Here is a 7,801-nt window from a genome sequence, read left to right on the forward strand (position 1 = left end):
GACTGATCCACAGCTTGAGAGACCTTGGAAACCGAAAATTTCACTTTTTGTGCCATTAATCAACGTTTTTCAAGAAAATTCATGAAGATATTTGTTTTTTAATGGACATTGTGGTATTGAGCCCAAAAAAAAAAAAGAAACAAGCGAACAAAAATTCAATAAAAATTGCCAAAACCGGCGTAAAATTACCGGTTCCTCTGATTTATTATCGACGAGCGGCTGTTTTCACCACGATGCCTCATATTATTCATTAATGCGTCAGATCACGACCGAGGCCTTGGCCCTATGGCAACAGCTGGAATGACGTCATTTGAAAAAATACAGCATGTACAGTTTTTTAAAATAAGTTTACAACAGAGCCACCCCCCCCCCACCCCCCAACTCCCACCCTCGAAAAAAAAATGTTTTTTTAAAAATGTGAATGTACTTCTTACCCATAAAGCAACATTTTTTCCGTAAGCTGACAAAACGCCTTTTTTACATTCTGGCGCCAATTTTTTTAAATTTGATAAATCGAAAGCCAGATTGGTTATTTTATTTAGTGGGGGGAAATTCAGATTGAAACTGTAACTAGTTTTTTAATGAATTAGAATTCAAATTTCGGAAGGACACTATTCTATAATGATTACGCTGACCAAAAAACCCCACTCTTTTTCTCAAAATTGCTCTGAATTTTTTGTAAGGCGTTTTGTCAGCTTACGGCCGGCAAGATTTAGCTTTAAAGATAATGAGGAAGATAATATTATCAAAATGGTATTCTTAACAATATTGACTTTTGGTGTTTGCAAACAACTTTGTTTTCTGGGTAACACTATTCAGGGGAGGGGGGGGGGTGCTTTTTCGATTTTTGGCTCTCCTATAAAAATGGGAGAAAAAACTGCATAATATACTGTATTGGAGAGGGGGGGGGGTGTCCTTTAAAAGTGTGAGGGGGAAAAAACTGCATAGTATATTATACTTTTTTTGGCTCTCCTATAAAAGTGGGAGAACAAAACTGCATAATATTATACTGTTGTTCTTTGTTTTGTTGTTTGTTTTTGGCTCTCCTATAAAAATGGGGAAAAAAACTGCATATACTGTATTTTTTCAAATGACGACAGTGCAGAGAGCTGCAGCCGGCTGCCTCTCTTTGCTCTCTAGTTGTATTGCTTGGGGTTTTTGTTTTTGTTGTTGTTGTTTTTGTTGGGGGGGGGGGGTTTTGTTTGGTTATTGTTTTTTTTTTGCTTTGTTTTGTTTAGTTTTGTTTTGTTTTGAATCGCTACGCAAGTGTTCGCTCCATGAACACCTCAATGTGGGGCAAATGATTCCATCTGGCAAAACGCTGGTCTAGAATTTTTTAATTTAGTGTGTATATTTTTTTTATTTATTTATTAATTTATTTAAATTGTAACCGTAGAGCATTTTAATCGCTTTTACTTTTTTATCATACAAGTAGATTAATTCTTTTCACACTGTGAGCTTTCAATCATAGCCGTGCCTTTTATGTCTAACCGTGTAGCCATGATTAATTATAATATCATGTCGTGTACTAATCTGCATTTTTTTACCCACACTAATGTTGGGTTACTATCAATGTAAAAGTATGTCGAAACGTAATTCTTTTTGGTTGCTGTTTTATTGTGGGGTTTTGTTTGTTTGTTTATTTGTTAGTTTGGGTTTTGTTGGGGGGGGGGGTTGTTAGTGAGTGCTTTTTTTTAATTTTTCGTTTGCGCATGTGTCTGCTTTTTCTATGTTTTCACACGCGTGAAATGACGTATGTTTAACACTGCTTTCAACACTATTAGATTATGTTACATAAGAGGCGGGACCTCCAAGTTTAACGTCCACCTGCGAAAGGACCAAGCGAAATAGGAAATTTGCGTAAACTGAAAATGTCTTTCTCAAGGATATTATTATATTTGGCAACTTGGAAAAACAGAGCTACAGGGTTGAAAGTTGGCAAGTAGCTGGAAAATAACAGATAGGTCCCCATGACGGAGCCCGATATTCTATTTATTCGTTTCCTGAATTTAGACAAATATATTTGACAAAAAGTTCCCGTCCTTCTTTGACCTTTGTGATTATTCTACTGAGAAACGAAACAAATCTGCGGAAGTTCTTTACCGCTCTTTAACGTTCGACTAAGAAACACGATTCAAGAGACAGGGTGAGTAATTTTCGAGACTCACCTGTTTTACGTGGAGACGTGATCCTGTGTGTGCGTCCAAAGAGCTGTTTTTAATATAGGGCCCAAAGAGAAAAAGGTTTTTATTACTGGGTCAAGATCTTTTCAAAAAATATTTTTGTTTGGTCGCTAGCCTGCAGAACTGCCATGCAAAGTTTTGTGGGCATTGGCTATAAACACTGCCTCTGTGATTTTGAAGACGTCGGTGTGTTCCTTTTACAGTGTAGCAGCCCTTTCGTGGATTATTTTTTATTGTGCTTTTTGTGATGACGTAAGTCGAAACTTGTATTTTGTGATTGTGAAGGGCTAGACAGCAATACACTAAAGCAATGTTGATCAAGAGAGGAGTCAGCTAAGGCAGACCTAATCTAAAGCAATAGATCTAGAAGCCAGGTGTGACTCCGCGGCGTAGACCAGTAGGAGCAGTGACACCAAGGCGTCGACCCCGAGCAAAGCCGGGTACTCTGCCAGTTTACTTATAATTTGTTCACTTTTGTCTGACCGCGTTAAAGAAAAAATGCCTATCTCGATGGGGAATTATTTAGCTATGCTCACGAAACTTTTCATCGCACTTCCAGCCACCAAACAAAGATATGTTTTCGAAAAATTTTGACCCAGTAATAATGAAAGTTTTTCTCTTTGGCCCCTGTATTAAAAAACCGTTTTTTTAAACGCATGTACAGGATCACTAAAAATAAATGTCTTACAGTAGCCTAGAATTGCCTACGAATTGCTCATTTTGAAACAGCCACTCCGCCCTGCGCCTACATTTCAGTCTAGACGTCTCCACGTGCTCCACGTGAGTTTCGAAAACTACTCACCCTGTCTCTTGAATAGTGTTTCTTTGGAGAACGTTAAAATGTGGTGTTGAGGAAAATATGTCAACTTAAATGCTGTTGGCTGTGCTGTAAAATCCCCGATTATTTCTTTTTTTACTCGCTAAAGTCTAACATCAACGAAAACGTGTCGGAAACTTACACGGGGTGCCCACTACGGCTGGATCGGCGATCGGGCCGATCGCCCGACTCGATCACCTCAAAAACAAATGTGTTTGTTTAACTGAAAACAAACACGTTTGTTTTTGCAGCGACCGAATCGGACGATCGGTTTGATCGGCCCGATCCAGCCGTAGTGGGCACCCCGTATAGATTGCAGTGACTTTTATGAGTGGGTTTTTAGATTCTGCTGGTTGCTTATCTTTTAGATCCCATGCAAAGACACAGAGAGATTAACCAGAACGAGTTGTTTTTATCCTGTTTTAAGCGCGGTCAGACGAAAGTGAACGAAGTGTAACTATATCTGAGTCTCGAATCCAAATTATTCGAATGTATATTTTACATTGTGCGGTGGCGGAGCGGTTAGTGCGCTCGTCTCAGAAGCGGAAAGTCCGAATTCGAGCCTCGGTTCAGACACGAATTTTTTTCGCCTCCTCCAGCCCACCCAGAAGTAATGGGTACCTGGCTTCGAGTTGGGGAAGTAAAGGCGGAGTGGAAAGGAACAAGCCATCCTACCACAATATGCCGAAGGCCCAGGAAGTTGTCTCACAAACAAGGCAATCCCCAGTGTCCGGATCGGATGCGGGAACAACTTTAACTTTTTTTACTTTTCACACTCTAGAAAATAATCTCTGAAACTGAATCTATTTAATTTTCTTTGCGGATGAGAACGGGCACTGTCTAGATCTAAAACCAGGTTGTTCGTCTGGCTTAGTTTAGGCGTTGATGGCTTTCACGGCTGTTGCAATAACTGATTATTGTCGTGCGCTGATCAAGGGGAACGTAGCCGGTCAGAATAGCACAGCAAAAGGTGAGGCATCGTGTTAAAATAAGGCGCTCGTCAAAATAATGAAATCGAAGAAAATGACTTTTCTGTCCGTTCGGTATTTTTTATCGATTTTTTGTTTGTTTTTGACTCAACACTTTTAAGGTCCATTTAAAAACACATTTCAGTATGGATTTTACTGAAAAAAATGTTGATTTAAGGCACAAAAATGTAAATTTGCAGTTTCTGAGGACTTTCAAGCTTTGGAAGTCGTCAAACTTTGGCGGCCATTTGTTTGCTAATTTTACCTCTGAAACCAGGCGACCCCCCCCCCCCCCCCCCTCCTCGTTCAATCGCAAAAATCTCGACTTCTTTTCCTGATATCTGAATATTTTTTTTCACCGAAGGCAAGACAAATAAACAAGCTTTAAAATTATACCAGTAGTTCCACTCCACGATGTTCAAAAATTGACGAGCGCATGATTCCACCGCGTCGTGACACATGATCTAGATTTCTAGATCTACATCTAATCATTTTATTGGACATGCCAGATGGATTAGGCTCGTTAAAAGCCGTCATTCATTGAATAACTTCCAACAAGTACTGCTGTCTGTTTTGTTTTTTTGGGGGTTTTTTTGGGGGGGGGGGGATTTTAAAATATTTTTCTTTTAAAGTCATTGTTTTTTAATTTCCTTTCATTCAGAAAACGTATCACCTTTGTGAGACCCGTACCACCCGTTACATGCGGGTACTGTGTATTTGACGAGATGAAGTTGCACAACCAGGGGCTCGTCACTGAAATAGACCGATACATGTAGCCTAGTTGTGTGTCCCAGAGGTAGGTCTTGTGATTCCTGGGGGGGGGGGGGTCACTTCGCCAGGTGAGGAGAATATATTTTTTAAGTCAGTACGCCAGGTGAGGAGGATATATTTTTTAAGTCACTACGCCAGGTGAGGAGGATAATATAATGAGTCACTACGCGAGGTGAGGAGGATATATTTTTTAAGTCTCTACGCCAGGTGAGGAGGATAATTATATTTTTTAAGTCACTACGCCAGGTGAGGAGGATAATTATATTTTTTAAGTCACTACACGAGGTGAGGATATTCTAGTCGAAAGTCGTTTTTGTTGTTGTAGTTTGTTGGGGGTTTTTAAGTCACTACGTGAGGTGAGGATGATATAGGCTACCTGTCGAGAGTCGTTTAAAAAAAAAAAAAATTAAGTCACTACTCGAGGTGAGAATATACAAGTCGTGAGTCGCTTTTTTAAAAAATCACTAAGTGAAGTGATGATCCTATACTAATCGAGAGTCGTTTTTTTAAAAGTCACTACACGAAGTGAGGATATACAAGTGAGAGTCGTTTTTTATTTAAAGTTGCTACGCGAGGTGAGGATATACTAGTCGAGAGTCGTTTGTTGTTTTGGGTTTTTTTTTAAGTACAGATTAGGTGAATCATTCAACAACATAAGCGGATTCGAGGGGTTCGAACCTCAGCTTGCCCCGGCGTTGCTTCCTTGGGAGAGGCACTTTACACGAGTTTCCCCACTTGGCTCGGTCCTTTCGGGGACGGACTTTAAAGTCAGCGTGCTCATATGACCTTATGCAGTTGCGAGAGCCGTAAAACTCATATTCATTCGTACATTTAAAGTCGGAGATCCCGCCTCTTTAAATAACCTAATAGTGTTGATAGGGGCGTTAAACCCAAGACCATTAAATTTCACCATTTTTCAACGACATAAATAAAATTGGTCTCTTTTAAGCATACGGGGGCTACTCTGAAAAATTCTGTTTGAAGAAAAATCGAAGGTTAAGTTTTCGGATCCTTGTTCCGTTTCTTTAAAAGACAAAGAGAGTTTCCTCTATAGCCAAGCAAATATACCCACCAATGAAACCAAACTTCTCTTAAAGGTAGGGCAATGCCTGCTTTTGGTGTAGGTCAAAATTTCTGGAAACCTCCGAAATCGGGGTTAGCCCGCTTTTCCTTAAAAGCGACCAGTTCTCCTCCTTGCCCCAATCTGTCTTCTGTGAGGGTGGGCCTTTTGTTGGTGTAATGAGCTCTCTGAAAACATACAGAAAGGCTTCTTGCCACCGACTGTAGTGTCTTTAGGCCATTCCCAAAGGGGGTAAATGTCTCGTTCGTGCACTGTAGAATAGTAAATGGGCTGATTCTTTAATGTCACGCTCATAACTGTGCCTGATCTACAACAGGGAACTGCAGCTTTTTCTCTTCTAATTTTTACTATTGTCATTTTTCCTCTATTTCTTTTGCATGTTTGTCACACTTTTGTGGCCCACTATTTCCAGGGTGCCTTGATAGTCGAAGCAGACTTTGTGGTGTTGAAGCTAGAGAGGTGAGCAGAATAAGTCTGATTCCCTGTAAAGACTTCTCTGCTGACATCCATCCCTTGGCGCTCATATGACCTTATGCAGTTGCGAGCGCCGTAAAACCTCTACAAAAACTAACTAAAGCTCTCTGAGAACACACAAGTAGGCTTCTTGCCCGAGTCGAGTGCTTATTCACGTGGGCGGGGGACATGACCTTGTTCTTTTCCGACCCCTCTCGTGGGACTTTTCGTGTTTCTGGAACGCCTTACATTTACCTTGTCGCATTTTACGTCAACGCCCCACTTTTCACTTGTCGCATATATAACCGTCAACAGGAAAACATCTGTAAGTACGGGAAAGGATAACATCTCCGTTAGTACGACGAAGAACTAACATTTGCGAGTACTAACCGATATTCAAACAAACAAAAATGCGGTGTTGAGCCAATAAAACAAATGCCACCATTGAGAATATGTTTGTTGGAATCGATCTAGGCACGAGATACGACAACTCCAACTCCGGGGACTCGTGGGAGGTTCAGGTGGACAAGATTTCTCGGTGACTTCTTTGGATTTGGAGGCAATTTCTAGACGGTCAAAAAATGTGGAGACAAATAGACATTTGGTGTTTCTGTACAGATCAAGACGGTCTCAAAGTGTGAAGACAAAGAGACATTTTGGCGTTTCTGTACAGGTCTGCGGAGAGACAAGTGTTTAGACCAAGAGACATTTGGTGTTTCTGTACAGATCTAGACGGTCATAAAGGGTGGAGACAAAGAGACATTTGGCGTTTCTTCAAAGGTTTGTGGAGAGAAACCGTGAGCTGTGAGGATTAAAAAACTAAGACACCAGTTTTGGATGAAACAAAACGGAGAAATGTCGACCACTCGGCCTAATACCGAACCAAAAGAAACGGACCCAATTGAAAAAGCTAAGAAAGAAATCGAAAAAAATTCCACGATCTCGAAAGATCCGGCGACACAAATCTCTTTCCGCAGCCTTTTCCTCAACGGATGTGTGTCTTACTTCTTGATAGGGCCGTGTGTCGTAGTGTTTTGGTGCTCCAGCTTCACACTGTTAGACATATACCTCATACCCAACGACATAACTACAGCGTATTCAATATCCACCGCCTTTGGCTACGTGTTATGTTTCAGCGCATCTGTATTTCAAATAAAACTACAGACGTTCTCCTGGGAACTTGGATTCGCATCTCGCCACGTCCTCGCTCGTGTGTACTCCTACGTTATGTCCGTAGCCTGTGTGTGCCAGTGGTGGGGGATATGGGGACTTCTGGACTACGTTGTGGGCAAAGGTTTGTTGGGGCAGGCCCTGGGTTGTGTGGTATCGTCGTTGGTGATGCTGCTTCTGAGATGTCACAGCTGGACGCTAGCCGCACCTGTAATTGCCCCCATGGATGTCCCTCACGACGACTTCTATACGATGAACACCTGTTTCCGCTCTCAAGTAAGCAATGGTCTTTTACCTTTTAAAAAACTACTACTACTACTACTACTACTACTACTACTACTACTACTACTACTACTAC

Source organism: Aplysia californica, unplaced genomic scaffold (genome assembly GCF_000002075.1).
Source record: "Aplysia californica isolate F4 #8 unplaced genomic scaffold, AplCal3.0 scaffold00256, whole genome shotgun sequence".
NCBI lineage: Eukaryota > Metazoa > Mollusca > Gastropoda > Aplysiida > Aplysiidae > Aplysia > Aplysia californica.